The sequence below is a fragment of the Euprymna scolopes genome, chromosome 31 (assembly GCF_053919585.1).
Source record: "Euprymna scolopes isolate OS-2025 chromosome 31, ASM5391958v1, whole genome shotgun sequence".
Lineage (NCBI taxonomy): Eukaryota > Metazoa > Mollusca > Cephalopoda > Sepiida > Sepiolidae > Euprymna > Euprymna scolopes.
Window position 1 is genome coordinate 17,193,203 of NC_136512.1, and position 17,260 is coordinate 17,210,462.

The following is a 17,260-nucleotide window of genomic DNA, read 5'->3' on the forward strand; positions in this document are numbered from 1 at the left end:
ATAACATCCATCCCTCTGATTTCATTGGGTAGTATTATACTACTTCAGAATCGAAAAAATAATGTACTTCCATTTCTTGTAATAAATAATTTTACTAAGAATTCTTCATCAGTTTTGGTTTCGGTTTCGATTATAGCTGATGGCCTTAAGTCATCTATTTTTTTAATAAATAATTTTATCCAGAATTCCTCATAAGTTTTGGTTTCGGTTTCGATTATAGCTGATGACACTCCAATAATCTATTTTTTAAAAACAATTTTATCAAGAATTTTACATAAGTCTTGATTTCGGTTTCGATTTTAGGTAATGGCACCTTAGTAATCTATTTTTTAATAAATAATTCTATCCAGAATTCTCCATGAGTTTTGGCTATGGTTTCGATTATAGCTGAAGGAACTAAAGTATATATATATATATATATATATATATATATATATATCATTCATAAATTTGGGGTTCGATTCCGATTCAAGCTAATGAACCCAAGTCATATAGATATTTTTTTATTTTTGAAATCGTAACTTTATAATATCTAAAAATCGATAAAACATTAACTCTATAATTAAATATACAAAATCTGCAAAGACTTAAAATATATTTAAGCGTATTTTACGACCTGGCTACGCCGTGCGTTCTTGCTAGCTTGCATAAATACTTTTGCAGGTTTAACAAAATATCTACAATAATATCAGAGCGTCTCCATTCACGCTGAACATCTACAGAATGCCAACATCAATATATTACATATGAATGAGTCGCCTGTGGAATTTTCACAGGTCCCGCTAGCATACATTAATACTATATTTTTTATACCATACTTCGAATGATTTCTTCCAATCCAAATTAATACAAAATAATCGGCTCCACATGTTAATGCATAATTACATTATCGTAATTTTTTACTACGAGGAGAACTTATTCATTATTTTAAATAAAAAGTTTAGAAGCCAGAAGAACATTATTTAAGTACCTGAAACCAACTTTTGAGAAGGTAAAATAAATAAATAAAAATACCTATGTTAAAAGATTACTCTCATCCAAACCCTATCGCCGGGTTTTAAGTGTTACGTTGTGTGTGTGTATATGAATATGTTCCAAAAAACGACGTACATGTTGAATTGTGGGGTTTATATTTTATCTGTATATTAATGTACGTGTAAATGCGTGTGTGTATATACGACGTATCATTTAGTTGATCATCTAGTGTGTATATTTTAACATTATGCAACAGTTCTAACAGGAAACGATTGAGGTGGACGTATAGAAACAGTTGTAGACAAACAGTTCTTTTTAACATCTATAAATAAACAAAACACATATCTGGATTATATACGATCATTTATTTTCAGGATTCCGGCCGGCATCTTCAGATATTACAACGTCTTCACATCTTGGTTGCCTGAGAAAACGCCGTTCTCTGCGTCAAAGAGAGAGCAACTCCCCCATCGTCCGTTCTTTCTAATGTTCAGCTAACGACTCTCGTATCTAATATCACCTCGTGTCTAAGACTTATCTCTGCCTGCCACAGTTAACACAGATACTACGCTATGATCACAGCCAAAGGGTCACAACCTTACATAAGTACCAAGGTTAATTCAAGAGAAGCAGGTACTTTTGGTCACTCGCCCCACAACAGGAATGCACGAATTTTCCCGAGACAAAAGATAAAACTGTTTTCTTTTTCCTGGAATCCATTATTATCCCGAGCACACCATCCTCCTTCCTATGCCCATGCGACAGAGACTGACCTCCCCGAATAGGGTTCCAGATCCACGCTCGAAGATGTCCAAAGACAATCCGCTGAAACACCAAGATGCATGTCATTATCCTCTGAGATAGATGATTGCCTATTAAATATGTTGTGTGTTGGACTTAATTTTTAATTCCTGTTTAAATGTCTCATCATTTTTAATTTCCATTTATTTTGAAACTTTAAATCTATCTTCTTCCTTTTGTCCTTGACAAAAGGTTTTCTAAAACAACCAGGCCTACAAGACCATGTGCATCTGGTTTGTTTTTGTTTTTGTTTTGAATGTCTACGACCACATTGACCGCACTACTTAGATAAGTATGTTTCAGTTTGAACAAAAGTTTTGCAAAAATATCGTGAGGTTTGCGTTCGCGCCGAAAATCCATGAAATAAAAATATTTTAATCATGGGAGGGAAGCAATGTACGATAGATGGAGGATACAGCTGTGGAATTTCCACGGGTCCCGTTAGTTATTGTTGTTATTGTTCCTTACAATTATAATTATAAGAAAGTCTAACAAAAAGCGCTTAATAAGTAAATGGATTAAAAGTTAATGACGCAGAAATCTATTAAAAAATATTGCCGAAAACCATTAATTTAATTATTTAATAGAATAAATCGGTCCGTTTCTCACAAGGAAAAAGGTTGCGTTAAATGCGTTGGATTTAGTTCATGGCCGACGACGACGACGGCGGACGCATTGTTTGTTTTTCTCAATTGTCGCGGGAAAGGATTAATACTGACGTTGTGATATTTATTTTGGGCAGTTAGGGAATGGGGGGGGGGGAGGGTAGACGTTCAATCTAAATTAGGTGCCCGCAAATTTTGTTTACATTTTAATTGTTAATTGATTCGATATACCTAAAAGTTTATTATATCAAATCTCCATTTTTTTTCGCTTTCTCTCTCTCTCTTCCCATCTCTCTTTCTCTCTCTTCTCTCTTCTCTCTCTCTCTCTCTCTCTCTCTATATATATATATATATATATATATATATATATATATATATATATGTGTGTGTTTGTGTGTATGTGTGTGTGTATGTGTGTGTATAGATATTTAATTTAGTTCTTTATTTAATTATTTTATTTTATCCTTCTTAATTTTCAGTGAAACTGATTCATTAGTTTGCTAGATTAAACACAATATTGATAATTAAAAATACCCAATAACACGAATTCCATCTAAACCTGACGATTCCCTTAGGAGGATGCAGAAGTATTCGTGTAGCTTAATTGCCATTCATATATATATATCATAATTTTACACACACACACAGATATATATATACACACGTAGATTTTGTTGATTTTTTTAAACGATATTAAGGTTAACCTTATCTTATAACCGGAAGTGTGTTTGGTTGAGTTTGAAAGATAACAAACCAGTTCCGGTTATAAGATAGACGAATATTGGCTGAAGAGAGCTTGATAAGGATACCTTAAACGGGCCTTATTATCGGGCTTGAAACCGACGGTACCAATGACCTGTCTCAACTAACAACTTTCTGTACACAATATATATATATATATATATATATATATATATATATATATATATATATATATATATATATATTAGGTATGGGCAAAAATGGCCGAAAAAACAGACTTCTATGCTTCGTAAAAAAAGGCTTATAATTATTACGTTTAAATTTTGGTTGAGTTTGAAAGATAACAAACCAGGGTTAATCTCTAAAATTATAAAATGTATAATTACGTATGAACTGCCTTTAATAAGCTTCCAGACTTTTATGTAGAGGCATTTAAAATTTTCGTGAACATTCAGTATGTTATTACTATACGTCTTATGAGATTACTGACCAATTTTTATGATTTCAAGTTTAAATAATTAGTTACAGTAAGAATTTGAATACACCCTAAAAACGCCTGATTGTCACAACTGGTGAATTTAGAAAATGCAATCTGGACATGGGGACAATTTAGAAGAATGAGTTACAATAAAATTCTGTTTTGAACTTGGAAAAATGCTACAGAAACGTATGTAATACATAGGACTGCTTTCGGGCCGTCTTGAATTAAGCGAGCATCAATTTTTGAGTGGTATAAGAGATTCAAGAAAGGCAGAGAGTCTGTGAGGAATAATGAGAGCCGTGGGAAAAGTAAAAAAATCAGAACACCAGAGTTGATTGGCCAAATAAAGAATTTCATATATAAGGATTGTCGTGTGTCTATAGAGATAATAAGTGCACAGTTTGATTGTCAGTGTAGGAACTGTACACACAATTATTCTCGAGGAACTGAAGATGCGGAAGTTTTTCCCAAGGGTGCTCAGAGAAGATTACACTATTTGACCAAGCTTGGTATAAAAACAGTTCCTCTATCCCTCCTATCCCTAACTCTAATCCTAACCCCTCCTTATAGTTCAGTCTTTACTCCCTGTGACTTTTGGTCATTCCCTAAGCTCAAGGAAAACCTTTCAAGCTTTTTTATGAGACAATTGGGGAGATGAAAGGAGCTGTGACACAAGGGTCATTGACACGCTCACACAAGAGGACTTCCATGGGACCTTCCAGAAATTGTTAGAACGGTACAACTAGTGCATTGCAGCCGGAGGAGATTATTTCGAAGGGGGGAGGAGGAGTTTCATGTGTGTACTATCAATAAAAGTGCCCATACGAAAACAGTCTGGAAACTTATTGAAGGCATCACGTAAAAAAAAAAAAAAATTAAAAAATTAAGCGAAAAAAGTTAGTAAAGGAAGACCTACAAAAATTTGTTGGAATGTTAAGTCCGAATCTGATACTTTGTGAACGATAATTAGTAACTTATAATGTTAAGATTCCGAATTAAACAAAATATACGTACTTTATAAAATAAAAAAATGTGAATAATAGACAAACAAAAAAGGTATAAAGAAACTCTCACTGAACTGTAAGCACAAATCCCGCTTATTTTCAGAAAATCACTCACGGATCACAGGAATGATTTCGTTTTATTAATTTAATTTTGTTGCAATAAAAGAAGCAGTGCTTATTTAATTAGAATATTTTTGAATGTCCACAACTTAGAATTCTTTTATTTTTTTAGCAGTGTCAGAAGTCGCCATTAAAAATGCTTGATAAAAACTTGAATAATTAAACTTAGTATCTTTCGAAGCTTATAACTACTTGAAAAATATAATTAAAGCCCTAATTTTTTATCAATTAAAGGTGCAAAAACCAAATAAGGGTATACAAACATTTAGTAGGGGGATAGAGGGGACTCTTTATGCCAAGGCATTTCGAAGCATAATGCTTCTCATCAGAAGAATAGAGAAGATGCTAGGTAACAGGCATCTTACATACCGATAAAATAGAATTAACACCCATCCAAACTATACCTTCCTCTAAACTTTAAGACATATACAACATAGACACCCTATGCATCTTTTACATTACATTCTATATAATACGCTAAACTAGAATTTATTTAACATATCTAACAATCAATTTCAAGTTAACAAGTTTAAACTAGTATATATATATATATATATATATATATATATATATATATACTGGCTGAGATAACTTTATAAATATTAATTCTTTAATATTTGTAATATACTTTAATTTTACCATCTTGAATCATTTTGGTAAATTTAATTGTAATTTTTATTATATATATATATATATATATATATATATATATAAGTTTCGTGGTTCAATTTTAAATTCTGAAAAAAAAACTACATATAGAGACATATATTCGATTTAAGAATTTATTGATTGACAAAATGAATATATAGAAGGGGTTATTTTAATTTCCTTAATCCATGGATTTTCAACAATGGCTCATATCATCAGAGGAAATTAAATGCAGTGAGAAAAATATTCAGCTGCGAATGGACGCTATTTTGCTTTTCAGCACAATTATTGAAATTAGTTTTTTGAGTGGTGGTGGATAATTATATGGAGTATCCATGGATTAAGGAAATTAAAATAACCCCTTCTATATATTCCTTTTGTCAAGCAATAAATTCTTAAATCGAATATATGTCTCTATATGTTGTTTATTCAGAATTTAAAATTAAACCACGAAACTTATATATTGCTCTATTCTTAAATACTGAGCTTTTCCTTTTTGGCTAGGATCTCCTTGAAAGTATTACTTCAAGTAATATCTATCAAGATTTTTCATCTGAATTCTATCAGTGTCTTATATATATATATATATATATATATATATATATATATATATATATATATATATATATATATATATATATATATATATATATATTAGTGTTGGGACGATTAATCGAAATCGGAAATCGGAAAAATCAGAAGATTTTTTTTTTGGGGGGGGGGGAATTGGTACCGGAAAAATTTATACTTATTTTCCGATGCCAAAACGATTCTTTGAATTGCCTTTTTTATTTGATTTTGTTTGAACCAAAATCTTCCATTGCTGGTCATAATGATAAAATAATAAAATGAAAAATACTTATTAATTTTAAATTACTAGTAAATCTAAAATCGATAGATCCTCATCCACGAGTATATTTTGACGTTTAGGAGAATATCTGCATATTTAACATTTTTTTTTTTACGAATATAGGGGAAAATAATCTTATTGTTAAATAAATAGAGATTTATAAAGAATAGGAATCGGAATCGGTTATTGTATCGAAATCGGGAATTTAGCACGGAATCGTAATTGTATCAGAATCGGAAAAATATTGGAACCGTCCCATCACTAATATATATATATATATATATATATATATATATATATATATATATATATATATATATATATATATATATATATATATATATATATAATACATAACAACTTTGCAAATATATGAACTTTTATTCTGGAAGGAATATATATTTATTAGAATATCTATTCTTTCTGTCTAAACTTTTTTAATCTTCTGCAGCAGTCGAAACTTGCTACAATAACAGGCAGGAGCGAATTCTCACGGCTCAAGATTTGAAATCAATTTTCTCCCTGGCTTGTCCAACCATAAGCCAGCTCTCAACCACGTGACCAAGTACATAAAAGGCGAAATCACAAAACATCTTCCTTTTTCCTCCTGGTTCTGCTGGAGAGCAGACTTCGCCTGGGCCTTTGACCCCGGGACTAACGTGAGTATAACAAGCCAACATGGCTATCGTCACACACGTACTCTTTCCTACCACGAGACACTAGCCCTTCGCCTCGTCTCCACTAAACACATTAAACACTTCTCTCTCTCTTTCAACAGGCATGACCTAGATCTAATCTTCGTCTCCACATCAGGAACTCCTTTCACTACTGCTATAAATACAAACGTGCACGAACACTGAACTCTCCTACCAACTCGTTTTTCCCGTGTACACGCTACTAACGAAGATAACAAATAAAGTCGCTTTTAAATATAGAATGAAACTCCATTTCATTATCTCTTATTCTATATTTTTCTACCTTGGATTTCAATTTACCTCAGCGGATTTGCCTGTCTTCACTTGTATCTGGATATTACCAAATATGAGTTTCAACCTACGGATCTCCATTGACTTCTCCTGCCTATTTGATATTCCAGAACGTTTTGTTTTTATAGTTATTCCCACTTGCTATGCAATTTCAAAAACTTTATTTCATGCAAATATGTTAGAATTCATATTTTGCTGTTTCATTTTATGCTTGAAATAGCATTTCCTCATTATATTGTGCTATTATCTTTCCTCTGATGAGAAGAGGCATTCTTTGAAACTCCGCGGATTAAGGATTTCTTTATTTTTAATTTAGTATTCCTCGTCGGATAATAAAATTTCTGTTTTCTCTTATATGCAGATTTTTTTTTACATTTTCTTATCTATCTATCTATCTATCTATCTATCTATCTATCTATCTATAGATCATTATCATATCTGATCTCCATGCTTGGATGCGTTTGTCCGTTTGTTCTTCCATCACATATGATTTTATAACTTTTAGTTTCCATTATGTTACGGTTTGTGTCTGTACTATTTGTGTGCCTGTTGAAAGTGCAGTCGCTTGCACAGTTCCCAGTTGACTATCTTGCCGACCCAGTTATGCTTGATATTATATTTCTTTTAACACATAGGACAGATGGCTTCATAGCATCTTTCCCCTCTTTAAAGATTGGAATTTCCGGGAATATCATTTTTCATCATCACTCCACGTACAGATGGACTAATCGACACACACACATATCACCCACACATACACACATACATGCACTCACGCGAAAATACACACACATACACACACTTACCTACAAATACACACACTTACACACACTCACGCACAAATAAACACACACTTAAGCACAAGTACACACACGTACACGTAGACACACAAATAAGCACACACTAAAAACACGCGCGCACAAATAAAACCGCATACAAGCACACACATACACATAACACACTCACGCACACACACCAGCATACTTACACAAACACACACACACTCACACATATACTCATACAAATACACTTACACATACGCACATCACACACAAACACACATATCACACATAAACATACACACCAACACACACATACTCATACATTTACGCATACATCACACGCACACACATCGAACACAAACACACAGACGACCGCATACATGCGTGCGCATACTCGCACGTTCTCCCCGCCACCAAATAATTCCCCTAACCCCCAGGGCGCGTAAACTCGTTCCAAAGAAAAGCAATCAGAGTCCGTGATGCCCATTTAGCGAACGAAAGCAGCGTCCCCTATCTTGAAGAAAACACAGACGATGCATTCGAAAGATGGCAGCGAATAAAATGGTAAACCGTGGGGGCAGGGACGTGAGATGGGATCGTGGAAGGGGGCGAATATTTGCACGAACACTAACTCTTCTCCCCTTCCCAGCCACCACCGCACACCTCTTGACTTCAGCGTGGTTGGTGACAGTGGTGGGAGGTGGATGGGCACGGGGGGGGATGTATGTCGAAGGAAGAGGAGGAGAAGGGTGGATTATGGTTGGGAGTAGGGACGAAATTTCATGACGCTGCTTATTAGGATATTGAATTCCGCCATGCAATGAAAAAATAAAATAAAAAAATAAAAACAAAAACAAACAAATCCTCCGAAATATCATTTCCATGAAGTCATCAGGGGCGCCATTGTTATCGGGGCAATCACCGTGGTTGATTCTGTTGTCATCGGGGCAAAGGCGCAAAACTCATCCACCCTATCAACATGCAACCAGAATAGAAAAAAACAAAAAAAAAACAAAACAAAACAAAAACAACAGTTTTATTGCAGTTTCACAGGACACCCGCTTATCAGTAGTGTATTTATTAATTGTGCAATGATGTCAATTTTTTTCTGGGCCCGATACCGTTATCGATTCTGTTCTAAATTCCCGATTCCGATACAATTACCAATTCTGATTCTTTCGAAATTTCTAAACGCAGATTTTTTGAGAGAGAGAGGATGCAGATTAAAGGCCCATGTAATATGTACATATATTTTCACAAACTTAAACATACGTGTGTATGAGGGTGATCTATAGTTTTTAGTTTTACTAATAGTTCAAAAATCAATAAATATTTATCATTTAAGCGATGGAAAATTAAGAATCGTTTTTGACATTGCAAAGTCGGCACAAAATTTTTCCGATTCCGATATCTGAAAAGTTTCAGCATTTTTCAATTCCTGATTCCGATTAATCGTCCCAACACTAGTATTTATGAAACCCTTACGATCTTTATATATTTGAACAAAATTGAAAACAATTTGTATTCAACGTAAGCATTTCATTGGTCTATTCTAACAATCGCACGTACCGTGAAACTGCAGCGAAGTGTTAAGCTAAGCTAAGCTAAGCTATATTTATCACTGATTGTGACAAGGCTCTATCTGAAATCATGCGGAGTATTTTCTCTGTGCAATGTCTGTTTCGATTTTGAATGGTTGATTAGGAGCAAATTGGGTGAGCTAGCGGTTCTCACACTTAAGAGCCTTATACCGGACCTGTCTTGTTCTTTGGCGGAGACAAGAACAAACTGAGACGCGTTGAAAAAGGTCAGATTAATGTTGAATGACACAGGATTCTCAAAAACAGTAAAAATTTAGAACAATCTGTTGGAATTTCATAATAATATATTTTATTTATGTCTCCCACTTTTTCTGTCTCTCTCTTTCTATCTCTCTGTCGTTTATCGTCACGCAAAGACGAGATATTCAGTTAAAGCCATGAGGCCGTATCAGTCGGTCGCAAAACGTTGGAAGTGTAATACTGTTGACGCATCTAAATAGCTCCAAACTCGAGCTCTTAAAATACTTTATTAATTGTAAAAATGAAAGATATATTTTCATTAATAAAACACGTGTTGTTCGAGCTATTTTATACATTGTTCAATCCCAGTACCAAGGTCCCTGCCCAGATAATTCTCAGAAGAGAAATAATGACGCTTTATGACGAGGAAAATACGAAAAAAAAAAACCCGTCAAGATGTAACCGACAATATATCAATCTCTTAATCTGAAAGTGCCGTGTCTATCGTGTTATCGGGTTTAATACCCGGAGTATTAGGGAGCTAATTGCCGTGCCCAGGACATAGCAGCACTTCCAGAAACATCCCCATGAAAGGGATACTTGAAGTTATTCTCGACTAGTTAATAGATTTATATATTACTAACGGGACCTCTGGAAATTCCGCAGGGCACTCTTTCACATGTAATATATTGATGTTGGCATCTGTGGATGTTTAGCGTAAATGGATATGCCCTGATATTATTGTAGCTCTTTTGTTAAAACTGCAAAAGTATTTATCTAAGCTAGCAGGAACACTCCGGCGTAGCTCAGTCGTAAAATACGCTTAAATATGATATTTTAATTCATGCAGATTCGTATATATTATTATAGAGTCAATGTTCTATTGATTCCTATATAGTATAAAGTTGTGATTAAAATATATGTATATATTCATATGATCTGGGTGCATCAGTTTGAATCGAATGCGAAACCAAAACTTATGAAGAGTATATATATATATATATATATATATATATATATATATATATATATATATATATATATATATATATATATATATAGTACCACGCAAAAGTATTGGATACATTACATTTTTCTTCATAACTTTAATTATGGTTCAAGATTTTACCTAAAATTTGGTCAGTGTATTCCTATTACTATTCTAACTAATATTTTGGGTAGTAATTACAAAATTAAAGTTTAGAAAGTTTATATTTAAGGAAAAATATAAATCAACTAACGCAAAAGTACTGGATACCTTGATTTAATATTGGTTGCATAGCCTTTATCGCGCTCAACAGCTTCCAATCGCTTTCTAAAGTTGCACACATGTTTTTTTACGCCATTCTTTTTTTTTTTTTTTTTACACAGTGATCACCACTTATCAAGGCCCGGAAGCCACTCAGGGATAAGGGTTATTGCAAGTACATTACGTTAGTGAGGAGATTTTATGAAGTGTTTAATTAGGGGGGCGGTTCATTAGGAATTTGTTAACATTAGACTTGAAGACATCCAAGTTGTAGTCCGGAGGGAAGCAGGCAGACGGAACAGAGTTCCACAGGCGTGCAGTTCTAAGAAAGAAGCTTTGCTCATGAAATCCGCGTTTTGATTTAGGCACAGATATAGAGTGGGGAAAATGTTTCACAGTGGATTCAGCTAGACGGGTGTTTTTCGTCTTTGCATAACTTTTCTAGTTGTTGAATATTTTGTGGATTCCTCTTGTGAACATTTTTTTGCGTTTGTCAATTCATATTTTTCCTTAAATATAAACTTTTGATTTTGATTTTGTAATATTAGTTAGAATAGCAATAGGATTATACTGACCAAATTTTAGGTAAAATCTTGAACCTAATTAAAGTTATGAAGAAAAATGTAATGCATCTAATACTTTTGCGTGGCATTGTATATATATATATATATATATATATATATATATATATATATATATATATATATATATATATATATATATATAAACAAAGAAAAACTCAACCACTTTAGCAGTATGGATTATGGAATTAAAGGAAAATAAAACTGAATATAAATTAAGATCGTCAATAATTGATAAGGGGGAAAATATAAACCTAGCAAATCGAAAAGATGCAACCTATGTATATTAGAATCTTACCATATATTAATATCAAAAGAAAAAATATTAAACAAACGTCTAGATGTAATCTACGGGTGTTTGCACAGAAACATATTTAATTTCACGCACTAGAGCAGATAGAAAAAATGCAAGGGAGGTAATCCTAGATATAAAAATGATACCACGAGAGTGACCTCCCCTGCATCGGGTAATATAATAAGAATTCAAACACCAAGCAAAAAAAAAACAAAAAAAAACAATATTAAAATAAACACGCATAAATATAGGAATAAAATTATATAAAATTATATGATAATTGGAAAAAACAAATAGGAAAAAAAGGGAAAATTAAAACAAAAATAAATAATTAATAAATAAAAAATAAAAATACGAGAGTACGGTTTAAAACGGAAAACTATCTTTACATAACATCAAAAGATGGAGGAAGTGAGGAAGCAGGGCTTTGGAAATCCTTTTACCCGAATACGATGTCCAGCATGTTAAAAATATACCTTTTGTTGTAAAAATCTAATGGGTAAACATCTGAAGAAGTTGGTGGGGAATGGATATTTTTATGGAAACATAAATCATAAAATTGCCAGCTCAATGTAATAGAAAAAATACAGGAAATAAACGAAGGTTATAAAAAGAAAACGTTAGTCTTTGAATTTTCAACAAAATTTTGCACTATATATATATATATATATATATATATATATTGTCGATGACTACATATATATATATATATATATATATATATATATATATATATATATATATATATATATATATATATAAAAACTTGTGTTCTTTCAGTTATTATCAACACCGAAACCAAAAATTATGAAGAATTCTTGGTAAAATTATTTATCATAAGAAATGGAAGGTTGTAACAATTAAACGATACTCACTCGGAAGGAAAAAGATGTAAGCGTGACACAATAACACACACATTATTGTATTAATATATAATTATGAGGTGCCATCAATAAGCTTCCAGAGATTTTTTAACGGCATTTAAATTTTTTTTATTTAATCAATTAGATTTATTAAAAATTAAGATAAAATATAAAATAAAATAATTAAATAAAGAAAGAAATAACTAAATTAAATCAACATTAAAATAGAAAAAGAAAACCCAAGCACATGTTAAAATAAGGTAAGTATTACTTCGATACACTCACAAAAAAGGTTCATCGTCTGTGTGCAAAATTAGTAGAAGTAAAAGTCAGCTGAAATTTTGTTTGAGTGAAGCCCTTTATCTAATGAAAACATTAACGCGTGGAAGAGAATGATACTGAATATGATTGATTAGCTCGCTTGACTGAACACCAAGTGGATTTACAAAGACAATATATTGGTACAAAAATAATGTCGTTTTTTACGTTCAACTTCATGTCAAAAAACATAATTTTTGCACCAACCTAATATATATATATATATATATATATATATATATATATATATATATATATATATATATGTATATATATATATTTCTGTAGAAATATATTTTCTTATTATGTATCAATCCTTATGTAAGAAGCTCAATGTAATTACAGAGCAATATAAAGAATAAATGACAAAAAGTTATGAGTTAAGGGAATAATAGATTCACTGATTGATATAATAATTAAGTGATTGATTTTGCGTTACGAAACAGATACCGTCAAGAATTGCATAAATCAATTGAATTAAAGGAATAAATTATAAGATGGTCAACATCATGAATTTTGGAATATAACTTTTTGTCATTTATTCTCTCTCTCTCTCTCTCTCTCTCTCTCTCTCTATATATATATATATATATATATATATATATATATATATATATATATATATAAGGTGACTTCAGTGAGTTTCCAGACTTTTTGTACAGGCATTTCGTAAACGTTAAGAAATTCTGTATGTTATTGCTATACATCTTATGAGATGATTGACCAATTTTTATGATTTCAGGATTACATGAACGGATACACTAATAATCGGAATACTCTCTACTAAAGCATGATTGTCACAGCTGGTGAATTTAGTTAGTTTTAAGCTTGGGAAAATGCCACAGAAGCGTATGGAATGCGTTCAGACTGCTATTGGGTCATCTTGCATGAATCGAGCATCAGGTTTTGAGTTGCATGAGAGATTCAAGGACGGCAGGGAGTCTGTGAGGGATGGTGAGTAGTGTGAGAGGAGTACGGAGGTCATAACATCAGAAGTGATGGGTCTAATATAGAATTTCATGGATAAGAACCGTCGTGAGTCTAATGACAATAAGTGCACAGTTTGATGTCAGTGTGAGAACTGTACACTCAATTATTCGCAAGGAACTGAAGATGCGAAAGTTTGTCCCAAGAGTGCTTAGAGGATGAAAAAGAAAAACGTTGTCATAACAGCAGGTAGATGGTCGAGCTGATCAATTCAGATCCTGCAGTCCAAACCTTGCTTCCTGTGATTTTTGGTTATTCCCTAAGCTCAAGGAAAACCTTAGAAGCTGTTGTTATGATACAATCACGGAGATGAAAGAGGTTGTGACAAAGGTCATGAGTACGCTCACACAAGAAGATTTCTTTGTGACTTTCCAAAAGTTGTTGGAACGATACAATGAAGCATTGCAGCGGGAGGAGATTACTTCGAATGGAACTAGAGTTTCATGTGTGCCGAAAAAAAAGTCCGGACACTTATTGAAGGCACCTCGTATAATATATACCGCATGAATACCCGTCTCAGGACAGGTAAACGTAATTCTGCAGCCGTTTTATGTCGCCTTAAGACCAAAACCAAGATATAGCGCTCATATTTACTTGCCTCCCCACGAGGGCAGAGTTAGACACAAGTTCGGTTTTAATGTGGGGGAAACTCCAGTTCCCCAAAAAGAGGCACTCTGGATAGGAACAAAAATAAAAATTGTCTCAGTCATGAAGGATTTCTCCTCCAATGACCGAGAACAGAAAAGGTGAAGTGTAGTATCAGAACAGATACTACACTTTGTGGGGTTTTAATTTATTTTCTGTTAGAGGTACAAATTACAACTATTAAACAAAAGATAAACAATTAGTCACAAGGCCAAATAAAAAAATTGGAGGGGTGTCTGTAGTCGTATTTGTTACTGTACCTTTTTATTTGTCTGAGAGGTATCCCTTGCTAAAGTTCTCACTCGCAACAATCTCTCCAGGGAGTGTCCTACTTACTGTTTTCAAATCAAATCGATTTTTAAAAAGATTATAGTTACAAATAAACAAATTTAATTAGAGGAGAAAAATATTTCATTAGTGGGGGGGGGAGTCAATCAAAATAGAAAAAGCTGTTAGTAAGGTCCTTCCAACCTTTGCTAGATGGTAGATCGCCCACTGTTTTCCGGCTTGATGAAGACCGAAAACAAATAGATCGTTTCCTAAGAGGTTAGAAAAAAAAACTAAGTTTGGGACAAAATAAAAGATGGAGGATTTGGGGGAGGGCTTCACTCCAAGTTTGGGAAAAAGAGCTGGGAGCGAAAAAGAAATAGAGGGGGCGGGAAACTAGGAGTTCTACCGGGAGAAGAGAAAGGGGAGATAACAAATGTTTTTAGTCCTTATGGTTTACCATAGTTTTGGTAATATCACAAATAACGCAAAATTGCCGAAAGATATTTTCGTAATTTTAGCAAAATGCGAAATTATTTATCGATTTTTTTCTTTCTTGATATCGATTCTCAAAGAATTTCCTATTTAATGGTATACAAGCAATATTGGGCTCCACAAAAGAAAATTATTAATTTACTTTTCAAAGATTTAAAAGAAGTGTTTTCTGTAAAAATAATGAAAATATATAATTTTTTTGTTGCTAATCTTAAAGATAGTTTTAACTAATTCAAGAGGATGCTTAAATTTGAATTAGTTAAACGTTTCTGTATAATAAGAATGTAACATTTTTGGATTTGCTCTCAAGTCAATACCACGGCTTGAAGAAGTGGCCTTTCTAAAACGAGGCATTGCCATAACATGGATGCACATATGTAGTCAATAATGTTTGTAATAATAAGCATACTACAAACACGCTCTGTTCATTCATCGAGCACTTTTTGATAAAACAGCGGATTTATATCTAGGAAACAAAAATTATACAACTAATACATATATATATATATATATATATATATATATATATATATATGTGTGTATAATAGTCGCATAGTATATATGTCGATTTTATATATATATATATATATATATATATATATATATATATATATATATACTAGACTACCCGTGACCCGTTGAGTCAGTATGCTATATTAGCTATGGAATTTATGTATGAGCGTGACACTTGTGACGTAAAGAAAATAGTTTTTTTTGACATAACAGAAACATTTCTATGAAAGTATATTAAAATGAAAAAAGAATATAGATAGATTTCTATGAGTCGTTCTGTTTATTATAGTTGATTATTTTTGAAAAAAAAAATTATAGTTACTGAATTATAAGTGGTTGGTCATACTTATAGGTAAATGTGCACTGAACAGATACCATAGTACTTATTATAATTAAATTCAACTTTTGATATATCTGCTTTTTATTTTACATCGTTCATCTCTGTATTACGTTTAAGTTATTTTAAACCCCACTCTTCCCATGTTAAATAATAATTTCGAAATAATAATGTTAATCTTTCAGTGCGCACGTTATGCGCACATGCGCAACCGGATGTCGTAAACCGTAAAGTGGGTTACATACATCGTTACAAGACCATTTGAGCTTTGTAATTATATATATATATATATATATATATATATATAATTACTTCATTTACTCACATAAAATTAATATACGAAAGTATAGATTTATGCGTAAATAAGTATTTACTTCAAAAGTGCTCAATACGTAGGTAGAGCTAGTTAGTAATTTATAAAATATATATGGCGATTAAGCTACACTGAATATTCTGCGTTTCATCCACTATAGGATTCGTCAGGCTTATGAGCATAAGCCTGACAGATCCTATAGTGGATGAAACGCAGAATATTCAGTGTAGCTTAATCGCCATATATATTTTATAAATTACTATATATATATATATATATATATATATATATATATATATATATATATATAATAGTCGTATAGTATATATGTCGATTTATATAGATATATAATATATATATATATTATTCTTTATGTAAATACAGTCATATCTTGCTACGATTGCAGATGGTTTCCATCATAAAGCATCTCATCAGGCAAGAAGATTAAAAATTCCAAAATTGAAAAGTGTTCAGGACCAGTTTCAATTCAATATATATATATATATATCATTTTTTAGGAATCCCTCACAAAATGCAGGGGAGGTCACTCTCGTGGTATCATTTTTTAGGAATCCCTCACAAAATGACAACACCAGACTAGACAACAAAAAACCCAAAGTCATCAACCTATCTACAGAGACGCTTACAAAGGACGAAATTGA